The following is a 25,000-nucleotide window of genomic DNA, read 5'->3' on the forward strand; positions in this document are numbered from 1 at the left end:
CAGATTTCAGGAGGAGGCAGATTCAAGAGGGAAATGGAAAGATACTCGGCACAGGAAAGAACCGAGAGGTACGAGAGAGATAGAGCAATGTGGAGGAGTCTTTACACTTTGGGACTCTTCCAGTTCTGTAATTTCTCACGTCCCAGCACCCTGTAGCCCCCCTGTAGGGAGGGAGGAGAACGGGGAGGGAGGGAGGGAGGAGAGTGGGGAGGGAGGGAGGGAGGAGAGCGGGGAGGGAAGTGAGCGGGGAGCGCAGAGGGAGGGAGGAGAGCAGGGAGGGAGAAATTTGTAACTGTGCCAATCACCAACTTCCGGTCGTAGTAATACCAACCTTCAGAGCCCGGAGTGAACCAGCGAGCTCGTCACTGAGCTTAATTTCGAGGTCAGGATCTTCGTATCTAACGAGGGAAACAAACATGCCCAGTCAGCACATTACTCACCGACAACACACAGAGAAGGGTCTCGGGGAACCGACATCAAAAAATGACCACTTCACCCGATATCACAGCTTTTAGTACAAACCCGCAGCCAGATTTATCTTGAAATAAAACTCTAGGCTTAATACTACGGAAGCGAGCCCTGTACCCAGTCGCCCCTTCCCCTGAATCAGCTGGGGTGCCGCTGTGCCGCGCTGAGCGAGCCTCACTGACACCCGCCGAGGAGCTGCCACCTCCCGCTGTAATAAATCCGACAGGAGCCAGAAGTGGGTACAAAGTCAAATCTCCCTCCTTCTCTCTAAATCTGCATTACTCTCTCCACCCAAACAATAGTTCCGTTTATTGCATGACATCTACTGCCTCGATTAGTTTCTAGTTTCTCGGCTGTGCGACCCAGCAGCACAGGGCAAACCACCCCTCCCTGCTGGCACAGGACCACACCACCCCGCCGGCACAGGACCACACCACCCCGCCGGCACAGGACCACACCACCCCTCCCCGCCGGCACAGGACCACACCACCCCTCCCCGCCGGCACAGGACCACACCACCCCTCCCCGCCGGCACAGGGCAAACCACCCCTCCCCGCCGGCACAGGACAAACCACCCCTCCCCGCCGGCACAGGACCACACTACCCCTCCCCGCCGGCACAGGACCACACCACACCACCCCGCCGGCACAGGACCACACCACCCCTCCCCGCCGGCACAGGGACAAACCACCCCTCCCCGCCGGCACAGGACCACACTACCACCTCCCCGCCGGCACAGGACCACACTACCCCTCCCCGCCGGCACAGGACCACACCATCCCTCCCCGCCGGCACAGGACCACACCACCCCCTCCCCGCCGGCACAGGACCACACTACCCCTCCCCGCCGGCACAGGACCACACCATCCCTCCCCGCCGGCACAGGACCACACCACCCCTCCCCGCCGGCACAGGACCACACCATCCCTCCCCGCCGGCACAGGACCACACCATCCCTCCCCGCCGGCACAGGACCACACCACCCCTCCCCGCCGGCACAGGACCACACCACCCCTTCCCGCCGGCACAGGACCACACCACCCCTCCCCGCTGGCACAGGACCACACCACCCCTCCCCGCCGGCACAGGACCACACCACCCCTCCCCCGCTGGCACAGGACCACACCACCCCTCCCCGCTGGCACAGGACCACACCACCCCTTCCCGCCGGCACAGGACCACACCACCCCTTCCCGCCGGCACAGGACCACACCACCCCTCCCCGCCGGCACAGGACCACACCACCCCTTCCCCGCCGGCACAGGACCACACCATCCCTCCCCGCCGGCACAGGGACCACACCACCCCTCCCCGCTGGCACAAGGCAAACCACCCCTCCCCGCCGGCACAGGACCACACTACCCCTCCCCCGCCGGCACAGGACCACAACCCCCCTCCCCGCCGGCACAGGACCACACTACCCCTCCCCGCCGGCACAGGACCCACACTACCCCCTCCCCGCCGGCACAGGACCACACCACCACTCCCCGCCGGCACAGGGCACACACCACCCCTCCCCGCTGGCACAGGGGCAAACCACTCTGCGCCAGTGCAACACAGGCATTGATCACGGTTTTTCCAAATAGCTGTCCAAAGATTCGGGTCCAGCTTTCAAAGTGAATTAGCAGCCAGCGGGTGCGGGGCCTGGAGGGGGTGGTCAGCGCGAGTGCGCTGCGGAAACGGGTCGAAAACCACAGTAGCTGTTGGCTCTGCCCAGTCCACCCACGCACCCTGTGCAGTAATAGCCAGACTCCTCTCCACCCCCCAACCAACGTTTTGAGAGGAAATAAGAACACTTACTTTAACCGGCCCAGCCGCCGAGGCTTGTTGGCCTCGGCTTTCCGCTTCGCCACGCGCTTGGCTTTCCTCTCGCCTGCTTAAGCACCAGCTCCTTCACTTCACCCTTGATGGATCGAAGCCGGAACAGTTCCTGCTGTTTCTGCCGAGGCCTCCTTTTGCTCCTTTAGCCGGTGCTCCTGTAGGTGCGGAAAGCACATTGGGAGAGCCAGTCTCGCAGGGCTTGGGCGGGGACGCAACGCTTGCAATATAACTTTGAAAGGAGTTACAAGCAGCACCTCTAAGGCTAGCCAAAGTGTGCGACGGTCTTTCACTGACGGCACAATATCCGTTCTCGCCCGTCTCCCCTTGCGCGTTCCCCCTGGACAATGCAGCAAATCTCCGGGTACCTTACAGCACATCGGCAACGGGATAGCATGAAACGCACAGGCAGAAGTGCCTGAGTTTTCACACCAGCACAGACTAAAGGGAGGGGAGGGGAACGGCTGATGAGAAACATCAGGGTCCAGCTTAAGCTTTGCAATGTTCAAGGATCAGATGATATTCTGCCCAAACCGCTGGCGTCCAGGCCGATAACCCGAGAAAACCTTTCACTTCCACTGTGTCCCAGCGCCTGTGTGTGAAACCCAAACCGGTTACTGGTTGGATTACAGCCTCTACCCGAGAGAGAGAGAGAGAGAGTGTGAGTGAGTGAGTGAGTGAGTGAGTGAGTGAGTGACTGACTGACTGACTGACTGAGTGACTGAGTGAGTGTGTGTGTGTGTGTGTGTGAATGGTGACAATCGCCCACTTCCGCTCCTCTTACAAACACGCTGCGCAGGGAAGTCGTTAGGATCGAGCAAAAGGAAACAAGATCAGACACTCTGAAGTGCCGCCCGGTGCTCTTCAATGACATTAAACCAAATCGGAATGATTTCTCTGCCTTCAGTTCCCACGCCTGCCCACTTGGCATTGCCTAGGAATCCCTGTATTATCCTCACATTCCCAGACAGGAGACCCACAGGAATTCTTTGCGCGCAAGGATGTCTCTCATCATCAGGCAGGGAAATAATTCCGATTTGTTTTTTTGGGGGGGGGGGGGGGGGGGGGGAGGTGAATTTTGTGCTCATCGCGGTTAGTGCCGGGAAACAGAACATTTTACATTTCGGGAACCAAATAGAAGTATCTCATTGAAAGGTATAAAATTCTGACAGGGCTGGACCAGACTAGATGCAGGGAGGATGTTTCCCCTGGCTGGGGGGTCTAGAACCAGGGGTCACAGTCTCAGGATACGGGGTAGGACATTTAGGACTGAGATGAGGAGAAATTTCTTCACTCAGAGGGGTGGGGAACCTGTGGAATTCTCTACCACAGAAGGCTGTGGAGGCCAAGTCACTGAATATATTTAAGAAGGAGATAGATAGATTTCCAGACACAAAAGGCATCAAGGGGTATGGGGAGAGAGCGGAATATGGTATTGAGATAGAGGATCAGCCATGATCATATTGAATGGCGGAGCAGGCTCGAAGGGCCGACTCCTGCTCCTATTTTTCTATGTTTTTAAAAGAACACTTTCAGATCTTCACTGAGCACAAGACCTTCGTTTGCAGTCTGTACCCGTCACTTTTAGAAACTGTCAATTTAATGTCAATCACAATTATATATAATCAATCCGAGGAGTATTAACGTTTGCAGGGGGGATGGTGGGGAGAGGGGGAGGGAGGAAGAGGTTGGAACACTACCCCTATATCAACATTGTTGGGACAGGAGGTAATGGCACTGTAACAACAACAGAAAACGCTGGAAACACTCAGCAGGCCAGGCAGCATCCGTGGAGAGAGAATCCAAGTCAACGTTTCAGGTCTGGGACCCTTCGTCAGAACTGGAAAAAAGCTGGAGATGTAACAATGGCACCCTATCCTGCTATCAGCATCCAGCTGGCAGCATCTGCCAGAGTCCAGAACCAGGGGGCATCACCTTAAAATTCGAGCGCAGGCCGTTCAGGGGTGATGTCAGGAAGCACAAAGGGTTAGTGAAATCTGGAACACTCTCCCCCAGAAAAGCTGTTGAGGCTGGAGGTCAATTGAAAATTTCAAAACTGAGATTGATGGATTTGTGTTAGGTTACGGAATCAAGGTGAGGTTACGGAATCAAGGTGGGGGCAAAGATACAGATCAGCCATGATCTAACTGAACAGCGGAACAGGCTCGAGGGGCTGAACGGTCTCCCTCCTCTTCCTCTGTTCCACACCCACCTGCTTTTTGATTCTCTTTTCTTTCTTCCGATCCTTTTCGGTTTTCCGCGCGCAAGAAGCGGCATTCCACGCCGGTCCGTCGTCAGCCTCTTCGCCGCCGTCGGGTTCCGTACGGCCCTCGTGCTCTTCACCGTGCCGAATCCTCCAACAGGCCCTGGCACAGCTCCTGGAACACCGTCTCCTGCAAGCACACAGGGGGAAAGAGCCGGTCAGAGTCGGGGGCCGGATTCCTGCACCGGTAACCCAGCCAGCGCCAACCAGCCGCAACCACGCCAGATTCGGTGGGGGGGGGGGGGGGGGGGGGGAGGGAGGAAAGAAATAAAACAAACATCGGCACCCAGCTGAACTAATTTTTCAAACGCCTGTGGAAATGTCCCAGTTGTACAGGGCCTTGGTGAGACCACACCTTGAGTATTGTGTGCACTTTTGTCACCTTATCTGAGGAAGGATGTTCTTGCCATGGAGGGAGTGCAGCGAAGATTCACCAGGCTGATACCTGGGATGGCAGGAATGACGTATGAGGAGAGATTGGGTCGATTGGGCTTGTACTCGCTGGAGTTTAGAAGAATGAGAGGGGATCTCATTGAAACTTATAAAATTCTAACAGGACTAGACAGACTAAACGCAGGAAGGATGTTCCGATGGTCGGGGAGTCCAGAACCAGGGGTCACAGTCTATAAGGGGTAAACCATTTAGGACTGAGATGAGGAGGAATTTCTTCACCCAGAGAGTGGTGAACCTGTGGAATTCTCTACCACAGAAGGCAGTAGAGGCCAATTCATTAAATATATTCAAGAAGGAGTTAGATATATTTCTTAAGGCTAAAGGGATCAAGGGATATGGGGAGAAGGCAGGGACAGGGTACTGAGTTTGGATGATCAGCCATGATCTCATTGAATGGCAGAACAGGCTCGAGGGGCCGAATGGCCTACTCCTGCTCCTATCTTCTATGTTTCTATGAAAAGGAGGGGGGGGGGGGTGCGGGGGGGCAGAAAAGGTCAAAGAAAAAACAACGCTCACTCCTACCTTTGTTGGGAGTTCACCTGCAGAGGGAAAGGCCACCTGGCGATAAATCTTCTCCTCGGCTCTCCGCCTCTTCACTTCCACTTCGTGAGCTGCGAGTAGCAGAGCCTGCGGAGACAAGTATTTAAAAAATATATTAAGTGCGACAATAACTGAACAACAAATCACTGCTATCTACTGTAACACAAATATTGGCAATGTTCCCCTTAAGCTGCGATTTGTTCTGCGCGGCCCCTTTACATTTCGGCGCACGTGCGATATTTACAATGGAAAAGCCGGTGAGCGGCCCGGGCGGGACCTTTCAGGTTACTGCGCGGCTTAGCGGGAACGTTGAACAGAACATAAGAGCACAAGGCGTCGGAGCAGGTGTCGGCCATTCGGCCCCTCAAACCTGCTCCGCCATTCGGCCCCTCGAGCCTGCTCCGCCATTCGGCCCCTCGAACCTGCTCCGCCATTCGGCCCCTCGAGCCTGCTCTGCCATTCGGCCCCTCGAGCCTGCTCCGCCATTCGGCCCCTCGAGCCTGCTCCGCCACCCGGCCCCTCGAGCCTGCTCCGCCATTCGGCCCCTCGAGCCTGCTCCGCCATTCGGCCCCTCGAGCCTGCTCCGCCATTCGGTCCCTCGAGCCTGCTCCGCCACCCGGCCCCTCGAGCCTGCTCCGCTACCCGGCCCCTCGAGCCTGCTCCGCCATTCGGCCCCTCGAGCCTGCTCCGCCATTCGGCCCCTCGAGCCTGCTCCGCCATTCGGCCTCTCGAGCCTGCTCCGCCATTCGGCCCCTCGAGCCTGCTCCGCCATTCGGCCCCTCGAGCCTGCTCCACCATTCAATAAGATCATGGCTGATCTGATCTTGGCCTCAACTCCACTTCCCTGCCCGCTCCCCATAACCCTCGACTCCCTTATCATTCAAACATCTGTCTATCTCCACCTTAAATATATTCACTGACTCCGCCTCCACAGCTCTCTGGGGAAGAGAATTCCAAAGATTCACGACCCTCTGAGAGAAGAAATTCCTCCTCATTTCCGATTTAAATGGGTGCCCCCTTATTCTGAAACTATGCCCCCTAGTTCTAGATTCCCCCACGAGGGGAAACATTTTCTCTGCATCTACCCTGTCGAGCCTCCTCAGAATCTTATATGTTTCAATAAGATCCCCTCTCATTCTTCTAAACTCCAATGAGTATAGGCCCAACCTGCTCAACCTTTCTTAATAAGACAACCCTTTCATCTCCGGAATCAACCTCGTGAACCTTCTCTGAACTGCCTCCAATGCAAGTATATCCTTTCCTTAAATAAGGAGACCAAAACTGTACGCAGTACTCCAGGAGTGCTCTCACCAACACCCTGTACAGTTGTAGCAGGACTTCCCTACTTTTATACGCCATTCCCTTTGCATTAAAGGCCAACACTCCATTTGCCTTCCTAATTACTTGCTGTACCTTTTTGTGATTAGTAGCACAATAGTGAAAATTATGCAAATGCATTTACCTCTGATAAAATTATATTTGTGTGAAATGTTAAAGCAGTAAGCATTTATCTGGAGGATCCTTTCGTAATAAAAGCCTCGTCTGTACTTTTGATAAAAACTCCTCAGACCTTAAACTGGCCGAGGAACCTCTTCTCATTCGGAGGTAAATGAAGTAGAAACACAAGAGTCTGACAAAGTTTGTTTCAAAGAGCTGGCACAGGCACGAAGGGCCGAATGGCCTCCTCCTGGGCTGTCGCACTTCCAGCGGCCTGCCTTTTCCATGTCTTGCTTTGTGCTGCTGTTAATTCCCGTCTCCAGCTGAGAAGCTGCGCTTGCAAGAAAGGGGGAAACTGAACGGGGTACCTGGTGAGACTCGAAGGTGGGATTGTACGAGCCGCCCGGCGCGATCACTTCTATCGCCGACACCTGCGAAGGTTTCTGGTTCAGCTTGTGTGGCCGCTGTTTAAAATAAAGAACACAGTTTGAAGATAATAGCTCCCTTCATATAAAAGAAAAAAATCGGTTTCCTCTGCCTGGTACTCGTACTGTAGGCTAGGGTGTACCTGCAGGATTTAGTGAACATTATTAAGATTCTATAACCATTTTTATATAACTATAATATGTGAAATTGTATGTTAAAAGCCTGTATAAAATGGCAAATGGCTAAGGGCAAAGCAGGATGGGATTATGCCAACCTGACTAAAAACCTCTGGTTCTCTTACTGAAGTAACGGAATGTTGTGCTATGTTTATGGAGACGAGGAATTCAGCAATATTAGGCTCAAAGAGATAAAAACTAGAAAAAGAGATGAGTGGGAGACAACCTTCATTGGTATAGCTATAGGATGGACCGACTGTTCTGTCAACATTCTAGAGAGTGTTCTGTGAAAAGTGAAGATCTGAGATAAGGGTACTTTGTTGTGCATAGAGAAAAAGTAAAAAGGATCAACAAGGTCATAAGATGGCTGACGAGGCAAGGAAGACTTTTTACCAGGGGTCAGAGGGTTAATTACTGCCACGTAGGCAAAACGAGAGGAAAAAGGGTATAAAGGTACAGGTTTTGAACATCGAAAGCGCGTGCACCGTGTAACCCGAGATTGATAGGAGCATCGGTCAACAAAACACAGCAAGATCCCAAGGAAGCGAGCATCGGTCAATGGACCACAGCAAGATCCCAAGGAAGCGAGCATCGGTCAATGGAACACAGCAAGATCCCAAGAAAGCGAGCATCAGTCAACGGAACACAGCAAGATCCCAAGGAAGCGAGCATCGGTCAATGGACCACAGCAAGATCCCAAGGAAGCGAGCATCGGTCAATGGAACACAGCAAGATCCCAAGGAAGCGAACATCGGTCAATGGACCACAGCAAGATCCCAAGGAAGCGAGCATCGGTCAATGGAACACAGCAAGATCCCAAGGAAGCGAGCATCGGTCAATGGACCACAGCAAGATCCTAAGGAAGCGAGCATCGGTCAATGGAACACAGCAACATACATCAGGAGACTTGCGCCACGGTCACTCGGAAGGAACGTCGGGGTTTGAGCGAACAGACTGTGACTATCTCCTTGTTCAGTATTACTTCTTTGTACTGGATGTTTAATCCTTAATAAACCTGTTTTACTGATACACAATATACCTGGACCCGGACTGGTTTGTGTAGTCACCGACACATTATTATAAGAGCTTATTAAAGCTACAGAACCCAAATTGTAAACATGTTTCATATTTTCCTAAAACTGAAGAAATTTCCCCCTTGCTCACTGTGTAGGAGCCAGCTTATTTAATATGGAAACTAAAATACTGCAGCAAGCCAGTGCACTCTTAACGGTTGTCCTCACACACTTCCTGTGCAATACTCTTAGTTTACAGTGTCTAATTAACAACTTGCATTTATGTACAGGAAACTTTCGATTTACCGGCACCTAAATAACCGGAAATCTCGGTTAACCGGCAAAATTCAGGAGTAGGTTCAGGTAAGTTTTACTTCATATTGTACTTGCCTTCCTCGATCTGTTGCTGTGCAAGGGTGTGGCTGCAGCTGTTGCTAAGCTACAGAGACACTTGGAACTTGTGTCCATTGTTCTGAACCTGTTGCTAAGCAACAGGGTTTGTTGCTTTATACGGAGCTCTCAGCTCTCCTTATCTTTTACTATAGCTTTCGGTTATCCGGAATTTTTGATGAACCGGCACCACTTCGGTCCCGTCGGTGCCGGATAAAAAAAAGTTTCCTGTAGCACCTTTAACAAGCGGGATCAGACATCATTTGACACCGAGCCATACAAGGAGATATTAGGGCAGACTTGGTCAAAGAGGTCGGTTTTAAGGAGCATCTTAAAGGAGGAGAGGCAGAGAGGTTTAGGGAGGGAATTCCAGAGCTTAGGGCCCAGGCAGCTGAAGGCACGGCCGCCACAGAAGGTGCTGGGAGATAGTCTTCGAAAGGGAGGGCGGCTTTTTATTGATTTATTTTCTCTCTCGGCCCCCCGAAGCCCCGGGGATACCGTACCATGGCTCCAAACAGAGCTACATGTTCCTGTCTCTCTTTTCTCAGACACACAGGGGCTGCCACTGCGACCCCAGGAACCTCCTGGACACAAGAGCTTCTCAGATGGTTCCACGATTGCAGCCCTGCGGAAAACTGTCCGGGACAGAAGTGCCGCTCTGTGCAGTGGCGTGTGTGCAGGAATACAAGTGTGGACGGACTATTCTGTTACACAGACAACATCATCAAAGGCGGGTCAATGGAGCCGAGGGACAGAAAAGCCGTGATCGAATGGAGGAGCAGGTTCAAGGGGCTGCATGGCCTCCTCCTGTTAACATAGTGCCTCACTCCTGCAGTGGCAGAGGAAGGGACGTATTGCTGTGGTAACTTACTCCCATCTCTGCTGGAATACCTCACTCCGTCACTGCAGAAAAACCTCACTCAATTACAGCAGTTTGGTCATTCTCAGGCACCAACCTTTAGCCTTTTCTTCTTGGTCTGTTCCAGGAACCACGTGTCTTTGCCTTCTAGCTCTTTGTCCAGGGGATCTTCAAACAGAAACAAGGAAAACAGATGATCAGCACCAGCAGGAGCAGCAAAAAAAAAGACAAACATGGATTTTTTTTTAAATATTCGTTCCGGGGACGTGGGCGTTGCTGGCAAGGCCAGCATTTATTGCCCATCCCTAATTGCCCTCGAGGTGGTGGTGGTGGTGGTGAGCCGCCTTCTTGAACCACTGCAGTCCGTGTGCTGAAGGTACTCCCACAGTGCTGTTAGGGAGGGAGTTCCAGGATTTTGAACCAGCGACGATGAAGGATCAGCCGATATACTTCCAAGTCAGGATGGTGTGTGACTCGGAGGTGGTGGCGTTCCCATGCGCCTGCTGGCCTTGTCCTTCTAGGTGGCAGAGGTGGCGGGTTTGGGAGGTGGGCAGAGAATGAGTAGCAAATGTAAATTAACAGAGTGAAACTTTAAACAGCCCGATGACATTGCAGCTCCCACTCTACATCCCTCACTTGGTATCAATGTTCCCTTTAAGCTGTGCAGCGCTCTGCAGCTCCCACGCAGCTGGCTCACGGTATTCTGAAGGGGCCACACACCCAAAAAAAAACTAAAGGGAACAGTGCTCGGTACTCCACTGGTCAGTGAGCGAGGGCAATGACCAGTATGGATGCGAGCCACACAGGCCCTGAAGCGGTCCGCTCTGATTCCTTAGCAGCCAGAGGAGCAACAGAGCGCGCTGCGTCCGACCCCGGCGGTCTCTGGGCCGGGTGGCGAGAAAAGAAATCCATTCCCAATCTCGTTCTACCAACAACAAAGCAGGCTGAAAACCCGAAATAAAAACAGAAAAATGCTGGAATCACTCAGCAAGATTGGGCGGCGTCTGTGGCGAAAGAGAGAGAACGTTGCAGGACAATTCTTTTCAGTTCTGATGAAAGTTCAACCACCCGAAACGGTTTCGCTCTCTGCAGATGCTGCCTGACCTGCTGCGCTTTCCAGCATTTTTCCGTTTTTTTCAATCTCATTCTACCGACGCAGGCCAGGGAAGTGGGCACGTGTTGGGGCGGCAGGCGAGGACAGGAACTGGTGGAATACTTGTAAACCACTCGCTGACCAGCTCGCCCGTGAAGAGCGGCCATTTGGAGAAAGTGTCAAGAGCAGCCTGTGTGGGATGAACCGAATCCCAGCGCGAGTCAGCGGCTCCCGGTGATGGGGAGGGAAACGGCAAGGCAGGCGGTCCAGGGTGAAGCACAGTACAGGCGCGCGGTATGAAGACAGCGGGCTCTTCTCTTACTTGCAGCTGACCACAGGTCGTAGAAGCCCCTGGCGGGGTTGTTGTTGGGCGTGGCTCTGATTTTCACCGCGGGTTTCTGGAGCCTGGCGTACAGCAGGCGCTGCTTCCGGGAGATAATCCCCAAACGCTTCTCTCGTTCCGCTTTCCTTCTCAGCTTCCGGCTGTGGGGAATTTGGTGCGCTAAAATACTGGAGAGATCCGAGTTTAAAAAAATATATATTACTCACTTTTAAAAGAAATCTAGGCAGGAGATTATGACAAAATATCAGTTTACAAAATAAGATTCTCGTTCCTTGTAAAAGTAACGAGTCGGCAGAGACTCTTAACCTAGCCTCCTGAAATCGAGGGGTCAGAGGTGAAAGGCCGAAAACCAATTAGCGGCATCTCCCAACCCCGGATAAATCCTCGGGACAGGAAACGGTCCACTGGTCCAACAGTTCAATTTGAATGTACAAGGCACACCCACAGGGTGAGAAAAAATAATCCACACAGATCACCTTCACGTCACTCCCGAGCTGCTTATTCTATTCATCGAAGGCCTAATAACAAAAGTGTTGAAGCCCTGGTGGTAGGTTTTGAGATAAACAGGAACGTTTGTTGGATCATTTACTTTTTCCTGTTTCTAAACTTTTTTCAACTCTCCTGGTACAATCACCAGTACTGTACCCACCAGTGTTATACAGTGACAGACCTGTACCCACCAGTACTGTACCCACCAGTGTTATACAGTGACAGACCTGTACCCACCAGTACTGTACCCACCAGTGTTATACAGTGACAGACCTGTACCCACCAGTACTGTACCCACCAGCGTTATACAGTGACAGACCTGTACCCACCAGTACTGTACCCACCAGCGTTATACAGTGACAGACCTGTACCCACCAGTACTGTATCCGTGTTATACAGTGACAGACCTGTACCCACCAGTACTGTACCCGTGTTATACAGCGACAGACCTGTACCCACCAGTACTGTACCCACCAGTGTTATACAGTGACAGACCTGTACCCACCAGTACTGTACCCACCAGTGTTATACAGTGACAGACCTGTACCCACCAGTACTGTACCCACCAGTGTTATACAGTGACAGACCTGTACCCACCAGTACTGTACCCCAGTTAGTGACAGACCTGTACCCACCAGTACTGTACCCAGTGTTATACAGCGACAGACCTGTACCCACCAGTACTGTACCCGTTATACAGCGACAGACCTGTACCCACCAGTACTGTACCCCAGTGTTATACAGCGACAGACCTGTACCCACCAGGACTGTACCCGTTATACAGCGACAGACCTGTACCCACCAGTACAGTACCCCAGTGTTATACAGTGACAGACCTGTACCCACCAGTACTGTACCCGTGTTATACAGCGACAGACCTGTACCCACCAGTACTGTACCCACCAGTGTTATACAGTGACAGACCTGTACCCACCAGTACTGTACCCACCAGTGTTATACAGTGACAGACCTGTACCCACCAGTACTGTACCCACCAGTGTTATACAGTGACAGACCTGTACCCGCCAGTACTGTACCCACCAGTGTTATAGTGACAGACCTGTACCCACCAGTACTGTACCCCAGTGTTAGTGACAGACCTGTACCCACCAGTACTGTACCCAGTGTTATACAGCGACAGACCTGTACCCACCAGTACTGTACCCCAGTGTTATACAACGACAGACCTGTACCCACCAGTACTGTACCCCAGTGTTATACAGTGACAGACCTGTACCCACCAGTACTGTACCCACCAGTGTTATACAGTGACAGACCTGTACCCACCAGTACTGTACCCACCAGTGTTATAGTGACAGACCTGTACCCACCAGTACTGTACCCACCAGTGTTATACAGCGACAGACCTGTACCCACCAGTACTGTACCCACCAGTGTTATACAGTGATAGACCTGTGCCCACCAGTACTGTACCCCAGTGTTATACAGCGACAGACCTGTACCCACCAGTACTGTACCCCAGTGTTATACAGCGACAGACCTGTACCCACCAGTCCTGTACCCCAGTGTTATAGTGACAGACCTGTTCCCACCAGTACTGTACCCCAGTGTTATACAGTGACAGACCTGTACCCACCAGTACTGTACCCCAGTGTTAGTGACAGACCTGTACCCACCAGTACTGTACCCCAGTGTTATACAGCGACAGGCCTGTACCCACCAGTACTGTACCCCAGTGTTATACAGCGACAGACCTGTGCCCACCAGTACTGTACCCCAGTGTTATACAGCGACAGACCTGTACCCACCAGTCCTGTACCCCAGTGTTATACAGTGACAGACCTGTTCCCACCAGTACTGTACCCCAGTGTTATACAGTGACAGACCTGTACCCACCAGTACTGTACCCCAGTGTTATAGTGACAGACCTGTACCCACCAGTACTGTACCCGTGTTATACAGTGACAGACCTGTACCCACCAGTACTGTACCCGTTATACAGTGACAGACCTGTACCCACCAGTACTCTACCCCAGTGTTATAGACAGACCTGTACCCACCAGTACTGTACCCGTTATAGTGACAGACCTGTACCCACCAGTACTGTACCCCAGTGTTATACAGTGACAGACCTGTACCCACCAGTACTGTACCCGTGTTATACAGTGACAGACCTATACCCACCAGTACTGTACCCCAGTGTTATACAGTGACAGACCTGTACCCACCAGTACTGTACCCCAGTATTATAGTGACAGACCTGTACCCACCAGTACTGTAACCCAGTGTTATATTGACAGACCTGTACCCACCAGTACTGTACCCCAGTGTTATACAGCGACAGACTTGTACCCACCAGTACTGTACCCCAGTGTTATAGACAGACCTGTACCCACCAGTACTGTACCCCAGTGTTAGTGACAGACCTGTACCCACCAATACTGTATCCCAGTGTTATAGTGACAGACCTGTACCCACCAATACTGTACCCCAGTGTTATAGTGACAGACATGTACCCACCAGTACTGTACCCCAGTGTTATAGTGACAGACCTGTACCCCAGTGTTATACACAGTGAAAAACCTTCAGCCATGTAAATGTTCTCTATCATTTCTGCATCTATAAAAGATTATACAGTCGTTCACAAAATGAAATGGAACACAGGAAGACGTCAGACACTCACTCTTTGGGAGCTGCTACCTTGGAGTCTGACTGGAGAATGAGGTCGATCCGCAGAGGCTTCAGTTTCCCTTTATTATGAAGCAGATCTACAGAAGAAATTAAATATTTATCTGCATGCACAAAGAATCTGGTGCGGGGACCCAACTCCCTCTCCCCTCTCAGATGTATTTCATGGTATCGGGATGAAGAAGCAAGTTCATTGCCCAGCCCTAGATGCCCGGACAAGGTGGTGCGGGTTTCGTACAAGAGTGGTTTGCTTGGCTACTTCAGAGGGACCAGAGTCACAAATCGGCCAGAGTGGGTCAGGGATTCCTTTTAGGTGTTTACAACAATCCGACAGTTTCATGGTCACTTTTGCTGATACAGGTAGACTACCCTTTATCCAAACTTCCGAAAACCGAAACCCTCTAAAAACCGAAGGTTTTTTCGGTCAGCGTAAGTCATGCGCACGACATGACCAGAGTGGCGCACGACTTACGCTGAGCAGAGGGTCAGCGTAAGTCATGCGCACGACCCCCCGCGGACCCCCCCCGCCGACCCCGACCCCCCCGCGGACCCCGACCCCCGGGTCAGCGTAAGTCGTGCGCACGACCCCCCGCCGAACCACCTGACTCTCTTCCAAAGGCTCGAAAGCAACGAGAGCTCTGAGCCCGCGGCGGTGCCGGCCCCTGTTCCGACCGAGCACGACGACCTGTTGGTGGAAATGCAGAACTTCATTGCATTCCAGGCTAGCAGCGATGGACAAGCCACGACTGCAGACCCCCCCGCGGACCCCCGCCGACCCCGACCCCGACCCCCCCGCGGACCCCCACCGACCCACCTTCCGAAATCCGAAATTTTCCAAAAACCGAAACACGGCTGGTCCCGAGGTTTTCGGATAAAGGATAGTCTACCTGTACCAGCTTTTTATTTCCAGGAGCTTTAAACCGAATTCAAACTCTCAACCTGCCGTGGTGGGATTTGAACTCACGGTCTCCAGATTACTAGTCCAGTAACAGAACCATTACACCGCCGTGCCGGATTGCTTTTCCACGATGCACCTCTCACCGTTGATGGAAAAACATTTTTGGAATTGGCTGTACCTTGCCGCAACTCTCATTCATAAACGGAGTCCCAGGTTTGTCCAGGAGCCCATGGTTCAGTGGGTAGCACCCGCACTTCTCAGCCAGAAGGTTGTGGGTTCAAGTCCCACCCCAAAGACTTGCATTGCTACAGCGCCTTTCACAACCTCAGGGCGTCGCAAAGCGCTTCACGGCCAACTTTTGAAGTGTAGTCACTGTTGTAATGTAGGAAACGCGGCAGACAATTTGCACACAGCAAGATCCCACAAACAGCAATGTGATAACGACCAGATAATCTGTTTTAGTGATGTTGGTTGAGGGATAAATATTGGGCCCAGGACACCGGGGAAAGCGCCCCTGCTCTTCTTCCAATAGTGCCATGGGCTCTTTCACGTCCATCTGAGAGAGCAGACGGGGCCTCGGTTTAATTTCTCATCCAAAAGACAGCACCTCTGATGTGGAGTATTTTAAACCAACACTCGACACAAGGTTTTAGATCGATAGTCAAGTTGTCTTTATTACACCGGTGGGGAGACAGTCTGCTCTGTCTTTAGCCAGACTTCTCCAAATTGTTACAGCAAACCCAACATTTTTATACATTCAAATAAGCACGGCAGCCTCATGCACAATTCATTCCCGCAACCTGATTGGATCTTGGCCCGCATGCACCTTCACGGATTGGGTTACATGTCCTAAGGTAAACAGGTGTAAGCTGCCTCCTCAATCATTCACCCAAACTGCTGAACGCTGATTAAAAGATAACTTGGAAGTATTGTGACCCAGAGAACAAAACCCTAAGGGCAGCTGATCTGCTAGACATCATGTCTCAACCGAGTTGTTTTTAGTCTCAAAGGTCGGTTATCTTGACCACACCTTATGGATGTGGTCTTTCATGTTAGCAACCGTCTCCCTTACACCATTCTGTGAGCTGCCAGCGATGTTATTTTAACTCTTTCCCCACTTCACCTCCGACAGTGCAGCACTCGCTCAGCACTGCACTGGTGGTGTCAGCCTGGATTTTGTGCTCAAGTCTCTGGAGTTGAACCCATAACCTTCTGACTCAGGAGCAACCTTCCCGCTAAGATGCGCAGCCACCTGCTGGTCCAATGTAGCTCGGGACCGGCTTTTCCGATGGGAAATTTTGCCTATGCGCGAAACTTTGGATGGGCCGCGCAGCCCTTTAAAGGGACACCACACACACACAAATAATAATAATATGGGGGAAGATTGCCCAGGAGGCGAGAGTGCTACCCACCAAGCCATGGCTGAACCCATGGTAACAAGGCTGTGAAAACCCAGCTGTGACAGACCCTCAGGATATCTGGGGCGCTTCCTTCTGGCAGAAGACGCTTCTCACCTTTCTTGTCGTCTCCTGTGTCAACAAAGTACAGGCTGTCATCCGGCTTTTCAGACACAAGACCACTGAAAATAAGAACAGATTTGTGAGACACTTCACGTCCAGGCAGGCACAGAACAATTTAACACACTGGAGCCCAAGCATTCTCCATTGAGTTATACCCCTGCATTGTTACTAACCGTTTCTTGAGGGCCACAATCCCAACAATGGACTCGGTGTCTGCGCAAATCCCCACACAGTCAACTCCTGCTCGTTCCAGCCACCACAGTGGCTCTCCGAGCACACACACACACACGTATATTTAGAATTGGCTGGAGCCACCAGTACTGTACCCGTGTTATACAGTGACAGACCTGTACCCACCAGTACTGTACCCCAGTGTTACAGTGACAGACCTGCACCCACCAGTACTGTACCCGTGTTATACAGTGACAGACCTGTACCCACCAGTACTGTACCCGTGTTATACAGTGACAGACCTGTACCCACCAGTACTGTACCCCAGTGTTATACAGTGACAGACCTGTACCCACCAGTACTGTACCCCAGTGTTATACAGTGACAGACCTGTACCCACCAGTACTGTACCCCAGTGTTATACAGTGACAGACCTGTACCCACCAGTACTGTACCCCAGTGTTAGTGACAGACCTGTACCCACCAGTATGGTACCCCAGTCTCTCTCTCTCTCCCCCCAGTCTCTCTCTCCATCCCCCCAGTCTCTCTCCCTCCCTCTCCCCCCAGTCTCTCTCTCCCCCAGTCTCTCTCTCTCCCCCAGTCTCTCTCTCTCTCTCCCCCCCAGTCTCTCTCTCAATTCAATTCAATTCAAATCGCTTTATTGGCATGACAAGTTACATCTTATGTTGCCAAAGCATCGAAAAACATTCATGTTTGTACATAAAAATACAGATCTATCCATAGTGTATAAACAGATATATCCCTGAGTGTATAAATATACATTCATATATATTTTATATATACTCTTTTCTTATATTTAGTGGTTGTCCCTCTGTTTATGGCAAGCTGTAACATAGTGTGCCGCTAGTGTTACACAATTTCTCTCTTCCCCTAGTAGGTATGGGAGTTTTTGGTCGTCATTCAAATTTCTGAATTCCGGGCATATTTTTGTGAATTTTGGGTAGAAATTCTCCCTTATGCCCTGATATTTTCTACAAGCTGTGAGGAAGTGCATCTCTGTCTCCACCACTCCCTGACTGCAGTGAGAGCATATCCTGTCCTCTCTTGGTAGCCGGGTCTGCCTGTGTCTACCTTTTTCGATCGCCAGGCTATGTTCACTAAGTCTGTACATTGTCAAGGTTTTTCTCAGTTTGCTATCCTTTACCATGGTCAGGTAATCAGCCATGTTGTATTGTCTGTTTAGGGCCAAGTAGCAATTGAGTTTGCTTTGGGTTTTTGTTGTTTCTGCCCAATATGACATATTTTTCCTTTTGCTTAGCGACGATTGTGTTGGGTCGAATTCTTTGTGTTACGCTGTCACTGTCCTGGGGCTGGTTATTGTTAGTAGTTACTTCACTGAGTCCCAGGACTAGTTGACTGAGGGTATTCTTCTTTATGGTCCTCTCTTGGCATTTCAGGGCTTCATAATGATAGCATTGGGGGTTGCTCATTTCTAGGTGTTTCCAAAATTTGGTGGCTCTTTTTTGGATAGTGATTATTAATGGATATTGGCCTAGTTCTGCCCTGCATGCATTGTTTACGGTTTTCCTTTGAGTCCGGAGGATACTTTTACAGAATTCTGCATGTAGGATCTCAATTGGGTGTTTGTCCCATTTTGCAAATTCTTGTTGTGTTAGCGGTCCCCACACCTCACTGCCATAGAGTGCAATTGGTTCAGTTACTGATTTGAAAATTTTGAGCCAAATGCTAATTGGGATTTCTATTTGGATTGATTTTTTAAATGGCATAGAAAGCACTTCTTGCTTTCTCTTTCAGTTCATTCACAGCCAGATGGAAATTTCCCATAGAACTGATTTTTAAGCCCAAGTATGTGTAGTTAGTGGTTTGTTCAATTTTGGTTGTTCCTAGTGTGAAATTTGTTTTGGGTCCCTGATGTCTGGATCTTTGCTGGAACACAAGGACTTTGGTTTTCTGGGATTTATTGTCAGGGCCCAAGTCTGGCAGTACGACTCCAGCAGATCCAGGTTCTGCTGTAGACCCTCCTTAGTTGGTGACAGCAGAACCAGGTCATCTGCATAGAGGAGGAATTTAACCTTGGATTCATATAGGGTGAGGCCGGGTGCTGTAGATTGTTCAAGTAGTTTTGCCAATTCATTTATGTAAATATTAAAGAGTGTCGGTGAGATTGGCGAGCCCTGCGTCACCCCCCGCCCCTGTGGGAAGTATTTTGTTTGTTTGTCTCCAATTTTAACTGCACATTTGTTGTTTGTATACATTGATTTAATTACATCATATGTTTTTCCCCCTATCCCGCTTTCGATAAGTTTCAGGAATAAACCGTCGTGCCAGATGGAATCGAAAGCCTTCTGGAAATCTATAAAGCATGCGTAGATTTTGCTTTTGTTTTGATGAACGTGTTTGTCAATTAGGGTCTGTAGGGTGAAGATATGATCTGATGTTCTATAGTTTGGCAGGAATCCAATTTGGCTTTTACTCAAGACATTGTGCTCCTCAAGAAAGTTTATAAGTCTTTTGTTTATGATGCTACAGAACACCTTCCCCAGGTTACTGTTTACACAGATGCCTCGATAGTTATTTGGGTCGACTTTGTCCCCACTTTTGTATATGGGCGTTATGAGTCCTTTGTTCCAGATATCAGGGAAGTAACCGACACTCAGAACCAAGTTGAAGAGTTTTAGGATAGCCAGTTTCATTTTATCGTCTGTGTGTTTAATCATCTCGCTTAGTATGCCGTCTGCCTCTCTCTCTCTCGCTCTCTCTCTCTCCCCCAGTCTCTCTCTCTCTCTCCCCCAGTCTCTCTCTCTCCCTCTCCCCCAGTCTCTCTCTCCCCCAGTCTCTCTCTCTCTCTCTCTCTCCCCCCGTCTCTCTCTCTCTCTCTCCCCCAGTCTCTCTCTCTCTCCCCCCCAGTCTCTCTCTCTCTCTCTCTCCCTCTCTCTCTCTCCCCAGTCTCTCTCTTTCTCTCCCCAGTCTCTCTCTCTTTCTCTCCCCAGTCTCTCTCTCTTTCTCTCCCCAGTCTCTCTCTCTTTCTCTCCCCAGTCTCTCTCTCTTTCTCTCCCCAGTCTCTCTCTCTTTCTCTCCCCAGTCTCTCTCTTTCTCTCCCCAGTCTGTCTCTCTTTCTCTCCCCAGTCTGTCTCTCTTTCTCTCCCCAGTCTCTCTCTCTCTCTCTCTCTCCCCAGTCTCTCTCTCTCTCTCTCTCTCAGTCTCTCCCTCTCTCTCTCACCCAGTCTCTCTCTCTCTCTCGCCCATTCTCTCTCTCTCTCCCAGTCTCTCTCTCGCCCAGTCTCTCTCTCTCGCCCAGTCGCTCTCTCTCTCTCTCGCCCAGTCTCTCTCTCTCTCTCTCGCCCAGTCTCTCTCTCTCGCCCAGTCTCTCTCTCTCTCTCTTCTCTCGCCCAGTCTCTCTCTCTCTCTCTCGCCCAGTCTCTCTCTCTCTCGCCCAGTCTCTCTCTCTCGCCCAGTCTCTCTCTCTCTCTCGCCCAGTCTCTCTCTCTCGCCCAGTCTCTCTCTCTCGCCCAGTCTCTCTCTCTCTCCCCCCCAGTCTCTCTCTCTCTCTCTCTCTCCCCCCCCAGTCTCTCTCTCTCTCTCCCCCAGTCTCTCTCTCTCTCCCCCCCCCCGTCTCTCTCTCTCTCTCCCTCTCCCCCCCAGTCTCTCTCTCTCTCTCCCCAGTCTCTCTCTCTTTCTCTCCCCAGTCTCTCTCTCTTTCTCTCCCCAGTCTCTCTCTCTTTCTCTCCCCAGTCTCTCTCTTTCTCTCCCCAGTCTCTCTCCCCAGTCTCTCACTCTCTCTCTCGCCCAGTCTCTCTCTCGCCCAGTCTCTCTCTCTCTCTCGCCCAGTCTCTCTCTCTCTCTCTCGCCCAGCCTCTCTCTCTCTCTCCCGCCCAGTCTCTCTCTCTCTCTCTCTCGCCCAGTCTCTCTCTCTCTCTCGCCCAGTCTCTCTCTCTCTCGCCCAGTCTCTCTCTCTCGCCCAGTCTCTCTCTCTCTCTCGCCCAGTCTCTCTCTCTCGCCCAGTCTCTCTCCAATTTCCAATTCCAATTTCCAATTCAAATGCTTTATTGGCATGAAAGTTTACAGAGAACCATATTGCCAAAGCTTACATAGCAAAGAGGTACAGTTTTCCAACATTCTGTAGGTGTCAATCGATTTGACATTTGTTGGGTACATACAATATTACTTTTAAACAATATTAATTTTAAACAGTCTTTGTACTTCATTTGGTACGTTCAATATTAATTTTAAACAGTCTTAATTTTAAACAGTCCTCAGGTTGTGACATGTTGTTACATATTTGGCCCCAAGGTATGGTCTGTCTCCTTCTCCTAGGACTAATCTCAATTTTGACAGGTCATCCAATTCCTTGAAATCTGGGGTTGTTTGGCTTAGCTTGTTGAATAATATGTTTCTTGATGTGTTGAATTTTTTGCATTTTAGGAGGAAATGCATTTCTGTTTCAACCTCGCCGGCCAGACATTGATCGCATATTCTATTCTCTCTAGGCTGCCAGGATTTCTTGTATCTGCCTTTTTCAATTTCCAGTTGGTGGTCGCTTAGTCTGTACCTGGTGAGGGTCTGTCTCTGTTTTGTGTCTCTGATGGTCGTGAGGTAGTCTGCCAGTTTATATTCTCTTTTTAGGGCCCGGTAACATTCTAATCTGCTTTGGCTTTCGGTTATTTTGTTCCAATGTTCCAGGTAGGTTTCTTTGCATTGTTTAATGATTTGGTTCACTCGGATTGGTGTTTGGACGGCTGTGTTGGTCTGGGGCTGGTCAGGGTCCGGCTGAGTACTTAGTTTCAGTAGCAGCTGACTCAGGGGACTCTTTTCTGGGTTTAGCTCTTGGGTCTGAAAGGCTTTGAAATGAAGGGTGTCTGGGGAGCTAGATTTGAGGTGATTTAGGAAGTTTAGTGCTCGTTTTTGGATGTTTATTATCAGTGGGTATCTGCCTAGTTCGGCTCTGCATGCATTTGTTGGCGTTTTTCTTTGGGTGCGAAGGATGCTTCGGCAGAATTCTGCATGTAGGGCTTCTATTGTGTGTTTTTCCCATTTAGTGTAGCTTTGGTGATTTAGCGGGCCCCATACTTCACTACCGTACAGTGCAATGGGCAGGATTATGCTGTCAAATATTTTGAGCCAGATTTTGATTGGGATTTGGATGTTGTAGAATTTTCTTTTTATTGCATATAGGGCTCTTCGGGCTTTTTCTTTTAGTGCATTAACTGTTATGCTGAAGTTCCCTGATGCTGTAATAGTTAGACCAAGGTAGGTGTAGCTCATAGTGTGTCCTATAGTGGTATCACTGAGGGTAAACTGGTATTTGTTTTCCTGACATCTGGGCCTTTTTTGAAAAATCATGATGTTGGTTTTCTTTAGATTTACTGTTAGAGCCCAATTTTGGCAGTATTTGTCGAGTAGGTCTAGTTGTTGCTGTAATCCCTGTTCTGTGGGAGACAGCAGAACCAGGTCGTCCGCATAGAACAGGGATTTCACTTCTCCATCCAGGAGACGGAGACCTGGTGACTCGCTTTGCTCCAGCATGTCTGCTAATTCATTTATGTATATGTTGAACAGGGTCGGGCTCAAATTGCAGCCCTGCCGGACGCCTCTTCTCTGGGTGAAGAAATCGGTGCGTTTGTCTCCAATTTTGACCCCGCATTTGTTTTTCAGATACATTGATTTAATAAGGTCATAGACTTTGCCCCCTATCTCTCTCGCTCCCCCAGTCTCTCTCTCTCTCTCTCTCCCCCAGTCTCTCTCTCTCTCTCTCCCCCAGTCTCTCTCTCTCTCTCCCCCAGTCTCTCTCTCTCTCTCTCCCCAGTTTCTCGCTCTCTCTCTCTCCCCCAGTCTCTCTCTCTCTCTCTCCCCCAGTCTCTCTCTCTCTCTCTCGCCCAGTCTCTCTCTCTCTCGCCCAGTCTCTCTCTCTCGCCCAGTCTCTCTCTCTCTCTCTCGCCCAGTCTCTCTCTCTCGCCCAGTCTCTCTCTCTCTCTCTCGCCCAGTCTCTCTCTCTCTCTCTCGCCCAGTCTCTCTCTCTCTCGCCCAGTCTCTCTCTCTCTCGCCCAGTCTCTCTCTCTCGCCCAGTCTCTCTCTCTCACTCTCGCCCAGTCTCTCTCTCGCCGTCTCTCTCTCTCTCGCCCAGTCTCTCTCTCTCGCCCAGTCTCTCTCTCTCGCCCAGTCTCTCTCTCGCCCAGTCTCTCTCTCTCGCCCAGTCTCTCTCTCTCTCTCGCCCAGTCTCTCTCTCTCTCGCCCAGTCTCTCTCTCTCTCGCCCAGTCTCTCTCTCTCTCGCCCAGTCTCTCTCTCTCGCCCAGTCTCTCTCTTTCTCTCTCGCCCAGTCTCTCTCTCTCTCGCCCAGTCTCTCCCTCTCTCGCGCCCAGTCCCTCTCTCTCTCTCTCGCCCAGTCCCCCTCTCTCTCTCTCGCCCAGTCCCTCTCTCTCTCTCGCCCAGTCTCTCTCTCTCTCTCTCCCCGTCTCTCTCGCCCAGTCTCTCTCTCTCTCTCGCCCAGTCTCTCTCTCTCCTCTCGCCCAGTCTCTCTCTCTCTCTCGCCCAGTCTCTCTCTCGCCCAGTCTCTCTCTCTCTCTCTCGCCCAGTCTCTCTCTCTCTCGCCAGTCTCTCTCTCGCTCAGTCTCTCTCTCTCTCTCTCCCCGTCTCTCTCTCGCCCAGTCTCTCTCTCGCCCAGTCTCTCTCTCTCTCTCTCTCTCCCCCAGTCTCTCTCTCGCCCAGTCTCTCTCTCTCGCCCAGTCTCTCTCTCTCTCGCCCAGTCTCTCTCTCTCTCTCTCGCTCAGTCTCTCTCTCTCTCTCTCCCCAGTCTCTCTCTCTCGCCAGTCTCTCTCTCTCGCCCAGTCTCTCTCTCTCTCGCCCAGTCTCTCTCTCTCTCTCTCTCCCAGTCTCTCTCTCTCGCCCAGTCTCTCTCTCTCTCTCGCCCAGTCTCTCTCTCTCGCCCAGTCTCTCTCTCTCTCGCCCAGTCTCTCTCTCTCTCCCAGTCTCTCTCTCTCTCTCGCCCAGTCTCTCTCTCTCTCACCCAGTCTCTCTCTCTCGCCCAGTCTCTCTCTCTCCCTTCCCCAGTCTCTCTCGCCCAGTCTCTCTCTCTCTCGCCCAGTCTCTCTCTCGCCCAGTCTCTCTCTCGCCGTCTCTCTCTCGCCCAGTCTCTCTCTCGCCCAGTCTCTCTCTCGCCCAGTCTCTCTCTCTCTCTCTCGCCCAGTCTCTCTCTCTCTCTCGCCCAGTCTCTCTCTCTCTCTCGCCAGTCTCTCTCTCTCGCCCAGTCTCTCTCTCTCTCGCCCAGTCTCTCTCTCTCTCCCTTCCCCAGTCTCTCTCTCTCCCTTCCCAGTCTCTCTCGCCCAGTCTCTCTCTCTCTCGCCCAGTCTCTCTCTCTCGCCCAGTCTCTCTCTCGCCCAGTCTCTCTCTCGCCCAGTCTCTCTCTCGCCCAGTCTCTCTCTCTCTCTCGCCCAGTCTCTCTCTCTCTCTCGCCCAGTCTCTCTCTCTCTCTCGCCCAGTCTCTCTCTCTCTCTCGCCAGTCTCTCTCTCTCGCCAGTCTCTCTCTCTCCCCCAGTCTCTCTCTCTCTCTCTCCCGTCTCTCTCTCTCTCCCGTCTCTCTCCCCAGTCTCTCTCTCTCTCCCTTCCCCAGTCTCTCTCTCGTCTCTCTCTCTCCCCCCGTCTCTCTCTCTCTCCCCCCAGTCTCTCTCTCTCGCCCAGTCTCTCTCTCTCGCCCAGTCTCTCTCTCTCTCGCCCAGTCTCTCTCTCTCTCTCTCTCCCAGTCTCTCTCTCTCTCTCGCCCAGTCTCTCTCTCTCTCTCGCCCAGTCTCTCTCTCTCGCCCAGTCTCTCTCTCTCTCTCGCCCAGTCTCTCTCTCGCCCAGTCTCTCTCTCTCTCTCTCGCCCAGTCTCTCTCTCTCTCTCTCGCCCAGTCTCTCTCTCGCTCAGTCTCTCTCTCTCTCTCCCGTCTCTCTCTCTCGCCCAGTCTCTCTCTCGCCCAGTCTCTCTCTCTCTCTCTCTCTCCCCAGTCTCTCTCTCGCCCAGTCTCTCTCTCTCGCCCAG

General features: G+C 51.5%; 1 pseudogene across 1 annotated transcript; it reads right to left on the bottom strand.

Annotated features, from left to right (window-relative positions):
• Positions 1–286: 286 nt before the first annotated feature.
• Positions 287–16,929, bottom strand: LOC147091216 (ribosome biogenesis protein NOP53-like; annotated as a pseudogene). Its single transcript, XR_015075130.1, has 9 exons — positions 16,830–16,929; positions 14,413–14,497; positions 11,259–11,446; positions 9,941–10,011; positions 7,348–7,443; positions 5,525–5,629; positions 4,499–4,679; positions 2,269–2,444; positions 287–398 (listed from the first exon to the last, which is right to left on the bottom strand). The product of XR_015075130.1 is annotated as a ribosome biogenesis protein NOP53-like (transcript).
• Between the last annotated feature and the right edge of the window lie 8,071 nt (positions 16,930–25,000).

This window comes from Somniosus microcephalus, unplaced genomic scaffold (genome assembly GCF_052327205.1).
Source record: "Somniosus microcephalus isolate GS21.2 unplaced genomic scaffold, FLI_Smic_1.0 unresolved_chr3, whole genome shotgun sequence".
Classification (NCBI taxonomy): domain Eukaryota; kingdom Metazoa; phylum Chordata; class Chondrichthyes; order Squaliformes; family Somniosidae; genus Somniosus; species Somniosus microcephalus.